The 16,561-nt window shown below is 37.8% G+C and overlaps 1 protein-coding gene across 4 annotated transcripts in view; it reads left to right on the forward strand.

Annotated features, from left to right (window-relative positions):
- Positions 1-16,561, forward strand: part of CNTN4 (contactin 4) — a 985,539-nt gene that overhangs the window by 633,477 nt on the left and 335,501 nt on the right. The window lies entirely within an intron of this gene.

A 16,561-nucleotide genomic window follows, 5' to 3' on the forward strand; every position in this document is an offset into this window, starting at 1 on the left:
CTTCTAACACTTTAACCAATAGTTCTCTGTAGATTTACTGAAGGTACAGAAGAAGTAAATTATAGTTGCACTATTTGAAATATTTTTTATTACTATGTTACTAAACGAGAACAAATTCTCCCTGATTATTAATTTTTCTCTTATCACCTAAAGCATTTTATTTTCATTTTTTGTAACTTCCCCTGAAATACCCTGGAGACTTAGCTATAGTTAATATTTTGCTATGAAGTTTCTAATATGAGCTCAACATTTTTACTTTATGTTTTTAAAGTAAATGTAGACACATATACAACGTAGGTATGAAATGATTGACCCAGATTGGATTAGGGATTTGCAACCTGAAATCCCTGGATTGTCCCCAGGAGAGTGTCAGATAACCCCCGAAATGGTATGCAAAAGTTTGTGTGGGCATCACTTCCTCTATACCTTCTTATAAATGTGTTCTGTGACTCAGAAAGTAAGAACTACTTACTGAACTAGATGATTTGTCTTTAGCATTTTTTTAAATTAAATTACTAAGCATCGACTTGTCAGGGAATAGATGCTTAATGAGAAAAGTGTGGAAACTTATCTTTGTTCCTTCTTTATATGAATTAGTGGATGAATGAATGAGTGAGTGAGTGAGAAGGGATTTTTCTATAGAGTGACCTAATGTTAGAAACAGACCAGACTCTGTTTAAAAATAGTATGAAAATTTAATGTTCATAGAAAATTCAAAAATTTACTTTCTTAATAGAAATTCTTCTCTAGTTCTCCTTAAATCCTTATCTAGTTCTCCAAAAAGATCTTCAAGAAGCACCACATTCTGTTGTAAAAGTAAGCGCAATCAGGAAATCTAGTTTTCTACTCCGGTTCTGATACATACCAACTTAAAATCATTGATAAGTTATATCCTTCCATCACTAGTCCATTCATTAGGGATAGATTAGAAATCAACAGTGTGGCAGAAAGAAAGATGGAGGCTTGGGAATAAAGACAACATTCACTAAAGTCCCTGTCTCCAAAGGACTTTTGAGAAATAGTAAATAGATATTGCATAGTCTAGGTAGGTAAGTACTTCAGTGTACAGGATATTTGGGGAGAGAAAGGAAAGGCCATTTCATTGGAGGGGATGTTTTATTGCCTGCCAAATATAGACCTTTCTTCTATTTTTGTTCCACATCATACTTTGCCTTATGTATTTAGATGTCATTGGTATAGAAATGCCATGACATCAAAAGATAGAGACCAATCAAAGGGTTTTATATGATTTACATTTTTCTTCATTCCCTCTTAAATAGAGACATTGCCCAAATTCTTTTAAGCCCTTTCGGAAGGTGTCTTTCTTTGATTTAAACAAGTTTTCTGAGCCCGAATGTTGGCATCATTCACTTAGAAACCTAAAGGAAGATTACAGATAGGTTGTGTACAGCTTCCACTTGAGTGTTTATTGACCCATCCAGGCTACTAATTTGAGGGGAAAGGGGATAAGAGGAGAAATTTTTGCTGACCCACTTTATTAATTTCCTTGAGACAGTAAATAAATAAATAAAAAATAAAAAAACTGTGTCCATGGCAATTTACATTCAGAAAATTGTTACTGCATCTGGACTGCTAAGGAACAAGTATGTCTTCCTACCTACTAGAGAAACATTAAAAACTAACAAAAGTTCATTCTCTCTTCTGGATATCCAATACCCCTACTCCCCAAATCAGAGACTTTAAACAGGGAATTTATAGACATATTGTGTTTCGTTCCTTTCATAGGACACATTAAGTGCCAGGCATAGTTATTAGCACCTTAAAAATACTAAGGCATGTAACTCACAGAAAACCCTATAACATACATGCTACCATTTCACATAAAAGGAAGCAGAGGCATAGAATCTAAGCACTTGCTCAAGGTTACCTTTAGGTAGAGTTGAGATTTGAACCCAGGCACTATTTTCTGAAGCCCATGCTTTTTATTCCTATGCTCTAAGTAATGTGCAGATCTTGGCATATTCTGCCTAAGAAAACTGGTCAAGAATTCCAGCTTCCTAATTCCATTGGCATCCCTTGAGAGAGAAAAAAGAAATGTCATGATAGTACCAGAGGATCCCAGGCTCCCTCATGTGGATTTATTTTCTTTCTTTCTTTTCTTTCTTTCTCTCTTCCTTCCTTCTTCCTTTGTTTCTTTCTTCCTTTGTTTCTTTTTTCCTGATTTGTTCATTTATTCTTTTTGTATTAAATTATATTTGACTATGTCAATTTCTGCTGAACAGCATAGTGACTCAGTATACATATATGTATATATTCCCTTTCTTATATTACCTTCCATCATAGCTTTCTAATATTACCTTCCATCAAGAGACTAGATGTAGTTTCCTGTGCTATACAGCAGGACCTCATTCCCTATCCATTCTAAATGTAATAGTTTGCATCTACTAACCCCAAACTCCCAGTCCATCCCTCTCCCAAACCCCTCCCCCTTTGCAAGCATAGGTCTGTTCTCCATGTTTGTGACCCTGTTTCTCTTTTGTAGATAGGTTCATTTGTGTCATATTTTATATTCCACAGTGATATCATATGGTATTTGTCTTTCTCTTTCTGACATACTTCACTTAGCATGAGAATCTCAAGTTGCATCAAGTGGATGTTTTTGTGTCTCATTTTGTCTGTTTGTAAAAAGAGGATATAGCAGTAATACCTGCTTTCGCTCACACAGTGTGGGCTGGAGAAAGAACTATGCAAAAAAAAAAATGGCAGAGGGAAGATCTGGTAGGGAATATGCTACCTTCCCTGCTTATCTCCCTCTGCTCACTGGGCTCCAGGTACACTTCCAGATCTGTGGGGAGTTGGGTGAGAGAAACTAGGAAAGTGTTTGTTATGCTAAGCATCTTCCCACTGTCCCAGGAGCTTTGCAGTCACTGCAGCTTTTGCCTGCAGTGTTTATGGCAGATACCCTCCTGCATGTTCTCTCACTTCCTTCAAGCTTTGAATCAAATATCATCTTCTCATAAAGGACTTCGCTGCCACCCTTATATCAAATCGCAATAGCCACCCTATACTCTATGCCCTTTCTTTTCACTTCCCAGCCCTAATCAGTTTTCAGCACACTATGTAACTTGCTTAGGGTCTGCCTCCCCAGTCTGAAGTATGTGCTCTCTTCAGGAAGTGTGTTGATGTACTTCTCTCTCTGTCCTCGGCCTGTTGTATATGGGCTAGCACATGGTGGGGATGCAGTAAATATTTGGTGAATGAATGAAAGATGTTAATCTGGTACTCCTGTTATTTCCTACTTAGTTGCTGCATTGCTTAAGCAAATAGATTTTTTTTTTGTCTTTTGTCTTTTTAGGGCCAAACATGCAGCATGTGGATCTTCCCAGCCTAGAGGTCTAATGGGAGCTGTAGCTGCCAGCGTACACTACAGCCACAGCAATGCCAGATCTGAGCCACATCTGCAACCTTCACCACAGCTCATGGCAACACCGGATCCTTAAAGCACTGAGCAAGGCCAGAGATCGCAGCTGCAACCTCATGGTTCCTAATCAGATTTGTTTCTGCTGCACCACGATGGGATCTCCCAAATAGATATTTTTGTTATAACGGTAGAGAAGTTTATGGTCATCTACCTCCTCTCTGGTTACAGGTCTGTGGGAAGGGATTGGAACATGAGTTCTTAGTGAAATGAAGCAGACAGGTGGATGACTTATTCAAAGGGCCCAACAACTTAATGGACATGCTTTTTACCTTGTCTTTGGAAAGCCAAGAAAATGCACCCCACCCCCCCAACCCCCGCTTTTGATAAGCCTATGAATTCAAGTAAATGGCATTTTTTACTGCTGTTTATCCATTTACACAAAGATTTTTTGCTTTGTATTTGCCCAAATTGGCTTGCATGCCACTTTACCTTATGACAGAATGACATAGAAAAGGCAGAATGCCCAATAATTAGATGCAAATTTTATGCTTGTCATTTTGTAAGGTTATGAATCCCCTTTTATAAAGTTTTCTATAGAGGATACTTTAGGACAAAATACCCTTTCTGTACATCAATATACTGGTAATTCCCCAAAAGAACAACTTTGTAATTTGAAAAAATTAGTAACAAGGGCAGCATATGGTGAATACATTTATCCTTTCTGCTCTCTATCGAAAGGAAATAGGCTTTCACTTACTTTCTCCTAAACCAAAATTTCAAGACATAAATATTGACAAAAGAGGTGATCTCTTTCCCTAAGGGATCATTTTTCTCAACTGTATTTCCATGTAAAAGTAGACTAATTCTACTGTTATCCAAACAGTAAACTAGAGGGAGCCGGTGGTCCTATGGAAAACATTCCATTGATAATCAGAAAATCAGGCTTCTGCTTAGAGCTTCGTCACTGAGTACCCGTGTGACTTTTGGTAAGCCATGTAACCTCTGAAAAGCTTTGTTTCCTCACCTCACAAATGTGGTTGGGTTAAAAATCCAAACTCACTCACATTTGGGAATGCTATTCTTGCCCCTCATATCTGAATCTCCTTTGTTATTTGATGGGGATAATACATAGACGGCATCTGCCATTGTATATCATAGTGCTGCTGAGTACAGGGCTCCATCCTTAGAATAAACCAGGTTTGAATCCCTGTTTTGCAACCTATTTATAAGGGTGAGTTATCTCCAGGCCTCTCTTTCTCCATTGTCTAGTGAGGAGAAGCATAGGATCAGTCAGCAGTGTTGTAGGGTAAGTGAGAAAAAGCCTAGTATTTTTCTTTAGTGCAGAGCCTGACCTTATTCACACAGTGATGGAGAGTCCTTATTCTTTGTGTCTCTATATAGGAGGCACAGGTGTTATCTTTTGAGAAAGAAGTTGACTTGGATTTCAAAGCATCTTTTTTTCCGAAGCTGAGCACATCTCTGCCTAAATTGAGTGATTGTGGTTGTACTTATCCTTCTCTAGCAGGACTTCTGAATTTGGTCAGTGAGGGAGGTAAAACATAAGGTTGGTTTGGGTTTCCTTACCAACTTTCAAATAAAATACCAGTGTTCTACCAAAGATTCATGCTTGGAACTCATTACCTGCCATGAACTGCATCTTTATTTTGTTCTCCTCCACAACTTCATCTGGGACATCATGACAGCCTTGTAACCTAAGAAACAATATGCAAAATAATTAACATACCTACACACCAAAAAAGAAGCACTAAATTCAAATTTAGTGGATCTTTCCTGTTAGAAATATGTTGTTAAAGAATTTTGCTTGTAGAGCTCTCAGATTATTCCCTTGCATGCTTCCGAGTGTGTGTGTGTGTGTGTGTGTGTGTGTGTGTGTGTGCGTGCATTCTCTATGTGCCAAATTAAAAACATGGAACATTTAAGTAAAGACAGACATGGGGTACTTCTCCTGTCAAAGAGACAGGTGCAAAGCTTCATGAATATTCCTTGAAAAGCCACGTTGCATGTAACATGAAAGTACTGCCTGCAGGCATTCTGTGTTCAGGCAATTTAATGTCAGGGAAGGCAGTGGGGAACATAGGATGTCATTGAGGAGATAATAACACCAGCAGTTCACCCCAGAAGGGCTTAAAGCAGATGGTCTCCAAGAAAGTGTGAAATTATGACTGAGTGCAGAAATGGCAACCTCAACCCTTTGGCCATACTTTTTTAAAATTGAGAATCAGGATACTTTGGCTCTGGGAGCCTTAGAGAGATAGCTGGGGAAAGTGAATAGTTTCTCCCAGTCACCCAGAAACTTGAACAAATCTGGATTATCATATTCTTAATACGGGCCTGTTATAATCACTGACACTTCCTACTGCACAGAAAGATGTTTTCCCCTTAACATGTAGGACGGGAAACCCTCTGCTCATCCAGGGTATAAAAGAGCCCTTTCCTAAATTTGCTTCGAAAGCTGCGCAAGTGCCCTTTATCCTTGGTTGCCAGCCACCTGGTGCTTGAGATGGCCTACAGGCTGACTTTCCCTCCTTTTTTCTTCCTTAAATGGTGACCCATGATTGTAGATCACATGCATCTAAATAACCTCAGATGCATGATTCAAATGCATATGCCTGAGTAATATTCCATTGTTTATATGTACTTTGTCTTCTTTATCCATCTTTTTTATCCATTCCTCTGTGGAGGGACATTTAAGTTTCTTCCATGTCTTAGCTATTGTAAATAGTGCTGCAGTGAACTTTGGGGTGTGTATATCTTCTTAAATTATTATTTTCTCTGGATAGATGCCCAGGAGTGGGATTGCTGGATGGTATGATAGTTCTATATTTAGGTTTTTTTTTAGAAACATCTGTAATGTTCTACATAGTTGTACCAAATTTACATTCTAACCAATAGTGTAAGGGGATTGCTTTTTCTCTGCACCATTTCCAGCATTTATTGTTTATAGATTTTTTTTTTTTTCCTTTTTTGACTACATCTGTAACACATGGAAGTTCCTAGGCAGGGATAGAATCTGAGCTGCAGCTACCACCTACACCACAGTTGCAGCAGCAATGGATCCTCAACCCACTGCACCAGGCCGTAGATCAAACCCACACCACTGCAGAGACAATGCCAGATGCTTAACTCACTTTACCACAGGGGAAACTCCTGCTTGTAGACATTTTGATAATGGCCATTCTGATTATAGTGTGAGGTGATACTTTATTGTAGTTTTAATTTGCATTTCTCTAATAATTAGTGATGTTGAGCCTCTTTTTGTGTGCTTTTAGGCTTTCTGTCTTTTTTGGGGAAATGTCTGTTTAGATCTTTTGACCATTTTTCATTGAGTTATTTGTTTTTTGATATAAAAGCTGCATGAGATATCTGTATATTTTGGAGATCACTTTGTGTGCAAAGATTTTTCTCCCATTGTATGGGTTGTCTTTTCCTTTTTTTATGGTTTCCTTTACTGTACAGAAGCATTTAAGTTTAATAAGGTCCCATTTTTTTTTTGTTCGTCTTTGTTTTCATTACCTAGGAGGTGGATCTAAGAAGATATTGCTGCAGTTTATGTCAGAGTGTTTGGCCCATGTTTTCCTCTAAGACTTTTATAGTATCCAATCTTATACTTAGATCTTGACTCCATTTCGAGTTTATTTTTTGTAAAAGGTGTTAGAGAATGTTCTAATTTCATTCTTTTACATGTAGCTGTCCAGTTTTCCTAGCACCACTTATTGAAGAGACTCTGTTTTCTCAATTGTATATACTTGCATCCTTTATCATAGATTAGTTGACATAGGTGTGTATGTGTTTATTTCTGGACCTTCTGTACTGTTCCATTAATCTGTATTACCATATTGTTTTGATGATTTTAGCTTTACATTATATTATAGTCTAAAGTCAGACTATACTTCAGAAGTCAGGGATTCTGATTCCTCGATTCCGTTTTTCTTTTTCAAGATTTCTTTGGCTATTTGAGGTCTTTTGTGATTCCATACAAAGTTTTAAAATTTTTGTTCTAGTTCTGTGAAAAGTACCATTGGTTATTTGATAGGGATTGAGTTGTATATGTAAATTGCCTTGGATAGTATAGTCATTTTAACATTATTAATTCTTCCAGCCAAAGAGATTGATATATCTTCTCCATCTATTTATGTTATTTTTGACATCTTTTATCAGTGTCTTATAATTTTCAGAGTACAGGTCTTTTGCTTCTTTAGGTAGGTTTACTCCTAGGCATTTTATTATTTTCGATGTGATGGTAATGGGATTGTTTCCTTAATTTCCCTTTCTGACCTTTCATTGTTAGTGTATTGGAATGCAAGATATTTCTGTGTATTAATTTTGTATCCTACAACTTTACCAAATTCATCAACGAGCTCTAAGTTTCATGGTAGCATCTTTAAGATTTTCTGTGTAGTGTCATGTCACCTACAGACCATCTTGCTTCTTCTTTTCCAGTTTGGATTCCTTTTATTTCTTTCTCTTCTCTGATTGCCATGACTAGGACTTCCAAAACTATGTTGACTACCTGTGGTAAGAATAGACATCCTGTTCTTAGTGGAAAGACTTTCAGCTTTTCACCATCGAGAATGATGTTAGTTGTGGGTTTGTCATATATGGCCTTCATTATGCTGAGGTAGGTTCCTTGTAAGCCTGCTTTCTGGAGAATTTTTATCAAAAATGGATCAGCCAATAAAAAGAGCAAATAATGTCATTTGCAGCAACATGGATGGATGGATGTATAGATTATCATAACTTATGTCACTAGGGAAGCAGTGGTGAATCAATTAATGACCCGCATATCTCATTTAGACTTCTTTAGCCAAAACCAAACAGTTATATATATATGTGTGTTTCTATACTCTTATTTGTTCTCATGGGTAAGTAGTAATCTATTTGAATATAAATGAAAGAGTTAGCTATAGTGGAGCACAGAGATTTTTAGGACAATAAGCTATTCTGTGTGATAGTGTATCTTATGATACATTTGCCAAAATTCACACAATTATACCACACGGAGTGGACCCTATTGCATACTATGAACTTTTAGTTAATAATAATGTGTCCATTCGCTCATGAGTTACAACAAATGTGCCACACTAAAGCAAGATATTAAGAATAGGAAAAAATGTGAGCAGGGGAGAAAGTGTGTATATATGAACTTTATGTGCTTTTTACTCAGTTTTTCTGTAATGCTATTTTTGTCCTAAAAATAAAGTCTATTTATTCAAAAGAGAAAGTTAGGAGTTCCTGCTGTAACACAGTGGGTTAGTAATCAGGTTTTTCTCTGTGGAGGCACTGGTTTGATCCCTGGCCCAGCACAGTGGGTTAAGGATCCCATGTTGCCACAGCTGTGGCATAGGTTGTAGCCTCAGCTTGGATTCCATCCCTGTCCCAGAACTTCCATGCCACAGGTACAGCTGAAAAGAAAAAAGAAAAGATAAACTTAGCTATACTTATCTGATTATTGGCTGTCAGTCCTTCAAGAATAAACACTCTCTAGGGAAGGATGGCCTTCAAGAGGACAGGATACTTTGCACACTGTGTGTCATCTACATGTAATGTTGGAATTGACATATAGTATAGGCCTAAAACTTCTGATCAGAAACTATTTGGGTCAAAAATGTTTGAGGATTAGGAATTCTTCCGATTTTAGAAAAGAAATATGGTCAAGAAAATATTATGTAACATCCCCAGCTGAGTCTGGGTCAGCATTTCATAATCCATCACATTTATAATTCTGAAGGGAAAATATGCATAGTCATGCTAAGTTGTATATAGCCTCACATCAGTTTCAGGTCAGTCTACCTCCAGTTGAGAAACAAAATATTTGCATTTGTTGAAAAGTCATCTTTCTTTCCATACATGGGGCTTCATGTCAGAATCACCCAATTGCTTTTTTTAAAGGAATCATGAGTCCTTTGTTCCTGACATGGGTCAGGATTTAAGGTCAGGGTCAGAGTAGGATGTATTGACACAGTTCCCCTTGCTGTTCTTTTCCACACCTACAAACCCTTCCTCTAACAACACAGAATTTTTCTCTATACAGAGACCACTTTTATCTCCTTACATTTGCCCACCTCACCGTCATTTCTAAGGTCTGGCATTACGTGCGATTAGGTCCTCATTATGTGTGACATGATGTGTGATGGCAGCAGCATTATTCCATTGACCAGAGAACAAAGGAAGAGCAGAAGAGTTCACTTCTCATTTGGATTGTCTTTCACTTTCTGCCTTCAAACATACACCATCTGTCAGTAGACTTCTCTGTTTCTTGCCTTTTAAAATGCTCCTCAGAGGGGGTCAAACTCAGGAAGGTGGAAGCAAGGAAGAGTGAAAGAAACTTCTTATGCTTTAAGTAAGAGTGTCTGTCTCCTCAAATATGTGTTTTGCCTCCACATCATTCAACTGAACCAACAAATAGAAGCAAATGGAATGATTATGCAATAAAAATGCTCTGTGCTGACATGTTTCACACATAGGCCCTTGTGTGGGACCTTTGAACCTCCCTTGCTATTAATTTTATGAAGACTATCAACACCAAATTGTATTTTTAATGATAGTTCGACAGCCGTCCAGTCATCATTTCTACAATCAGAGATTCTATTTTGAAGGAATTCTCACACACATGGGACAATTGCTGTTACAAAGTTTCCTTTGTTTCTGAATTTCCTTTGGTTATTGCTGATACATTTTGTGAATAATATGGATTCACAGAGATGCTGCTGACCTTACAGGTTTTTTTCTTTTGTTTTTTTTTTGTTTTGTTTTTTAGCCAGAGCAGATTTCCATGCTCATTAGAAAGGCTGGAGGAGAAGGCTCACAGCTAGCCAGATCCAGTAGGCCCTGTGGGTGCCCTTCTTGGAACATTCTCATGGTAGAATGAGTAATGATCCTCCCTATAGGGCTACCCCCTTGATGTGAATAGTGAGAGGGAAAGTGTAAAATATGACCATGGCTCTGGAGCATGCCCAGTGAACCAGCTTAGCAGAACTACTCCTTCCTCATCCCCAGTAGCATGGCTGTGCAATCCATCAAGGCAACATTTCCTCCTGATTATCTGCATGCATGTATACATGCACACACACACACAGAGCATTTACTCTGGATTGACCCAAGGGCTTTTTAGGATGCAGAGTAAGAAACAACAGGGCACAGCCTCTGTGCCTGGCATCAGGATGCTTCTGTGCATATATAATGGAATAGTTGACCTGCCCTCCAGATGTGACCCAAATAAAACACATCTAAACCCATGGCTCATGTTCTGAGCTTATATTCAAGCTCTTGTGTTCTCCACTAGGTCTCCTAGTTTGCTTCCCAAATTGAGATCATTGCCATTTAAGTGTTTCTGCCCAAAACCAGGTGTTTAATCAAACCACCTATTTGATGTCATATGAAGATTGACTGTATATCATAATCCTGAATTCTTGGCTGTTATGGCAGTACTTTCTACCTGCCATGAGGACTAAGGGCCTCAACAACCCTCAGGTGCAACACCTAGAAACTCCACAGCAATCACAAGTAGAACTGAATCTGGTATTTTTAGTTTTCTGAGATGAAATCATAGTATTACATTTCATCCTTTCACAGCAGAGCAGTGTCACTGAGTTTGCAACAGATGAAAAATATTTCCAGTGGAAGAGAAGCACATGGTCCAAAGGGCTATGCTTGCAAAATGTGACCTTTTACCCTATCCCACATGGTAGCTATGGAGTGATCTAGCACATAGAATAAAACTCTGTAGGGTTGTTTTTCTTCATTGGTGTCCTTAATTGGTCTAGGGCTGAAAGTCATCTGTGCTCAATTCATAACTGAAAGTACTCATTTCCCACTGCAAAATCCACCATAATGAACAGAGGTGCTGAGTGTTGGTAATAAAAATCAAGTAGGTCCAACATCTGCCTTTTGTCAAGCACCCCTAGGTAAAGAGATATTGATGCATGAGGTTACTAGACCACACTTTGAGGAATAATTATTTTAGAGAGATCTTGACTTTTTTATTAAGTTACCTTTAGTGAAATATGTACCCTGAATTTCATCCCTGCTGTCTGATATGGCTCAGTCCCTTAATGCCTTTCCTTCCATCTCAGCTACCTTTTAGGATTGTTCACAGATGCCCTGTAAAAAAAAAAAATCTATATTTAGTATCAGTGGATTTTTTTTCAAGCTCTGTCTAACCTCTTGCTTGCTCCTTTACACATGTTATCTTTTGCTGACCTTTCACTCAGAATCCATCGTTTGCTCTCTCTTGCTCCCAGAGACCCAATACTTGAGCTTCTGTCTCGCTTCCTTGAGTCTGCCATGACCTGAAATTCAGTTTTATTTTCACCTGCTCAGTTTCAGAAAACTTCAGGCTGGCCCCATCCATTCCAATCCCCCAGTCCAGTCGAGCTTCTGGTACCTTAATTCAGTAGCATCCTAAGAGAGAAGTTTGGGAACATGCAGAAATGGGCCAAATTAATTCAAAGAATAAACAGCAATACAGAGAGAAATCATTGCTGTCCCAAAGCTGCAGCTAAAATAAGTGACACCTATCTGTGGAGTATTGTGCTCTTACTGATTTTCTTAAACATATTATTTTATTTTTAGGTGAAAATCATTTTTGTTTCATCACAGATTTAGTACAGTTTTACTCTGTGTCCTGGGAGGATACACTTAGGATTAAATAATCTCTTCTAATTATCTGTGATTCTCTGCTTCTCTTTCAGTCATCTAAAACTTGAGTTGCCCTGGCAGCCCATTTTACTTCTGGGACATTTGCGGGAAGATACATGAAGAAGTTGGCTGACAAAAATAGTTTTGTCTCCCCCCCAAAAATAGATTCTAAAAAGAAAAGAATCAAATGGGAGGAGTTCCTGCTGCCATGCAGTGGTTTAAGAATATGGTGTTGTCGTCTCTGTGGCAGCATGGGTTCAATCCCTGGCCTTCGCAGTGGGTTAAGGATCCAGCATTATTACTGCAGCTGTGGCATAGAGTAGGTTGCAGTTGTGGCTCAAATTTGATCCCTGGCGTGGGAACTTCTGTATGACGTGGGTGCAGCCAAAAAAGAAAAAAGAACATGGGAAAAAAGTTTGAGAATCACTGATTAAGAGCAGTGTTTTCCAGGACTTTCAATATTTGATGAGCAAAAGGGGATAAAGGTTAAGAGTAGCCTGATCTTTAACCTGAAGAAGTTTCTGGTCATGAAATCTTTGCTGTTTTCTGCAAACTTGAACATTCCCCATTCTCTGTTGAAGCATGAAAGGAGGATTTCTTCAGCATATGTCTTCTCTCTTTTCTTTATAAAGATTCCTTTTATTAGAAACCAGTCAAGAGGGATTTCTATGGAATAGAACTTCAGGGATCAGAGGTGGTGTGGTAGAAGTAAGCTAGTGAACAATTGGCAGTGGTTGTCAAGGAGAAGAGAACCCAGGAAAGCAAGATGTACAGTATCAGCATTTGCACAAAATCCTCTAAGCTGGGGCTGAGATCAGTGGTCTGGAATCTATAAGATTATATTTGGGATTTTGGCTGCTCTCCTACTTCTTCTGCATAACCATGATTTTTGAGAATTCCTGGAGCCTTAAAGATTATTGCCTTCTGCTTCCCTGAGAGACCCCTGATAACACTGTGAGCCCCTTCCTCCAACTTATCCAAGGCCAAGGAGCACCAGTGTGACTCTTCACCCTGTTGGGAATCCAAAAGTAAAACCTCAATCCCGACATCCTATCATTAAATAAGATGAGATTCATGACTTATAAATAAAGGGTCATTATAGCAGGTATGTTGTGTATATCAAGTGAGGATAAGATTTTGCAATAGGTCAATGGACTTGTCGGTCTCCCTGAGGTTGTCTCTTCTTTGTCAATTTGGTGCAACCCTGAGGTTTTCACAATTAGCTTATTAAGTTCAACTCTGAGCTTTCTAAGAAGGGGTTCCAGATTTTGTCAAATCCATCCATTTTCTCTGTGTGAGTCAGTTTAATAGTTTTTTGTTCCTGGCTGCTCACCTCTCAACTATTAGTCCAGACATGTGCTGAAATTCCTTTTTAAAAATGTTTTTAAGCAAGGATTCATTGGTTCGTCTTTGCAAGAGAGAAAGTCTAGGGGTAAGTCTAAAGCCAGTGTTGATTTATGTTCTGCTTTTATGAATTGGAGAGCTAGGATCAGAAGGGTCTGTGTTAGGGGTTTTCAAATTTGAGTGTGCAAAATAATCCCTTAGAGAACTAGATTAAAAGACAGATCATGCACCTGAGATTTTTCTGCTGTAGTCAGTCTGGACTGGTTTTTTTATTTAAAAAAAAAAAAAAAAAGCATGACATGATTACAGTGCAGGTGGTCCACAGTCTAGCATTGACGTGTCTTGGTTTATTAATCCTTTCCTCTGATGTTTTCTGAGATGCTTCTTTACCTCACTAGGCTGAAGATCATGGCCACTCCACTATTATATACAACAACTTACTCTGATAGAGGAAAGGGTAAACTAAATCTTCTAGGTTTTGAAAATGGCAAATTCAAAGCCTTTTGTGTCTACCTTCAAGCCACTTGGAAGTCACTTTGTGGCTACTACACAAAGAGAGAAAAAATTAGCAGTGCCTTGCTCTGCATTTCATCTAAGAGTGTCAGTAACCCAGGCACCTCAAGATTTGGGGAAAATAAAGCAACTCTTTAACTCATTTTTCTCAAAATATTGGTAACCCTGGTATAAAAGTATTAAAGTTAGGATATCTGTTTTCTCCACCTGGATAGCAACTTTCTAAAATCTCATCCTCCTTCTTTGTGAAACTGAATAGTTCATGCTCAAAAGGCTGTGGATTTCCTTAGATGAAAACTGAAATACTGTTCCCTTTATGTTAATGTTAATTTCTAGGCAGTGAGCTTGGTTAACCAAGAGAAAATAAAAACTTTAGATGAAATGTGTTATTTATAGCAAATGCAAAACATCATTATTATCAATTCTTGTTACAAAATACACAGGAAAAATATCCTTTTTGTTATTTAAATATGGCATAGATACATTGAGAAATAGTACAGATGTTAATCCACAGCCTCTCAGCTGCATTCTGCATAATCATTATTATGTTTTATTCTTATTTGGAATTACTAGTAATATACTGTGTATTTCTGTATGAAATTCAAATCAGGGAACACCAATGAATTGAGATGATTGATATTATATATATACACACATAATTTTGGAATTGGGACAACAACAGTCATATTTTTCTCTCAGAGAAAAATCTACCAATCTTGTTGCTGTTACTGATTTTGATGCGTAACATTTGTTACTTAACTAGATATGCTAAAAATTCACATAATTCTTCAAGATTGAATTTGAGCTAACCATTGACCAGTATCTAAATTTGTTTTGACAATATCTATGTAATAGTTGTAAATATCTAGGTTTTGAAATGTCTGGCTTTAAACCATGATTGTTAAAAAGAATACATGTTTGTGTACTTTCATTCCATGCTTTTATCCTGTGTTCTTTGATAAATCCCATTTTCTTTGTTTAAATCTCTCATTAGCCTGAGATTTTATACATGGACTAAGGAAAGAGGTTAATGCTGGTAATATAATTCATGGCATCTTTGAAGGCATATATCATGTGTGTGTGCATGGGCATTTATGGGAAAATATTCATAGCTTCTTTCTCATTCTTTATTTTTAAAAATTTTTTATTATTTGTCTTTTTGCCATTTCTAGGGCCACTTCTACAGCATATGGAGGTTCCCAGGCTAGGGGTCTAATCGGAGCTATAGCTGCCAGCCTACACCAGAGCCACACAACGCGGGATCCGAGCCGCATCTGCAACCTACACCACAGCTCACAGCAACACCGGATCCTTAACCCACTAAGCAAGGCCAGGGATCAAACCTGCAAAACCTCATGGTTCCTAGTCAGATTCATTAACCACTGAGCCACGATGGGAACTCCTTCATCTCATTCTTAACTGGTGTAGAACCACTGACTGTTTCCAACGCTATTGTTTTATAGATGAGAAAATTAAGGAATGGAAAGACAGGGTAATTCTCCATAGGTCATAGTCAACACAAGGCATTGAGTCTCAATTCCTAATCTTTGGAAGCTATATCCTGCTTGTTGTCTAAACATTGGCTATCATCATTCCTCTAAAATAAAACATAATTCTGTTTGGTTTTCTTGTGTCCTTTATTTTCCTCCTAGCCTAACCTCAACATGCAGATTTTTTTAAAAGCCTGGATTAAAACCTGTAAAAGAGATTACCTTATCTTGTGTTTCATCTAGATCCCCAAATCGGCTTTCTTCCATTCCCTCAGTCTCCCTTCACTTGAATGAATTCAGTCTCATCCTATCACCTTTCAACAAGACTGATTATGAAGGTTTTCCAGGATAGCAGTTATAATTCACACCCTTCACAATAATCACATATAAGGAGAAAATGGATTGTCAGCTCCAGGGTGCTATTCAGTATCACTTTACATCATAGCCACTGACCCTTCTGTCTCAAAATTCATTAGGCACTGCCTAAATAAGCTGCCTGAATACATTAAATAGTAAAGGGGAAAAATTCAGATAGAACAAATCCTATTAAGCATCTTCTATATATAAGCTACTGTAGTTAGTATTGTAAAACATGCAAAAATGGGTCAGGTACAATCATGCTCTCAAGGAGGTGACAGTCCAAAGAAGAGGAAAGAAAGGCACAACTGCATTTGAGAGAAAAAAGTTGTGTCCATCAGGAGATATCATTTATTAATCATGTGGTTAAAAGAAGACATAAGAGTCTAGAAAAGCCTTCTAGGAAAAAAAAGAACTAGATTGTAAAGAATGAAAGTCACCTTCAAGGTATGTGTGGTGAGGTGCATTTTGACCAGTATTTTGGATATGTTAATGGAGGAAGCATATGCACTCTACACTGCTAATTCAAATCTGGTTCGTGGATTTTTCTATTCTTTGAAGTTTGTTGCTGCTCCATGACAAAGCAAGTTTTATGCATTTAGTTTCTGTTATTGAAATAAAGAATTTGGACACTTTCACTTCATTATGTACTCAGGCATCCCTAACTTCCTATGGACCAGTCTGGCTGTTACTGAACTTCTGTGCTGAGTCAATTCTAACTGGGTGATACATATGTATCCCCATGTATAGGTCCATAATAAGTTGGAAAAAAACAAACTGCTCATGTACCACAAATAATTATAAAATCATGATAATC

Source organism: Phacochoerus africanus, chromosome 1 (genome assembly GCF_016906955.1).
Source record: "Phacochoerus africanus isolate WHEZ1 chromosome 1, ROS_Pafr_v1, whole genome shotgun sequence".
NCBI classification, from domain to species: domain Eukaryota; kingdom Metazoa; phylum Chordata; class Mammalia; order Artiodactyla; family Suidae; genus Phacochoerus; species Phacochoerus africanus.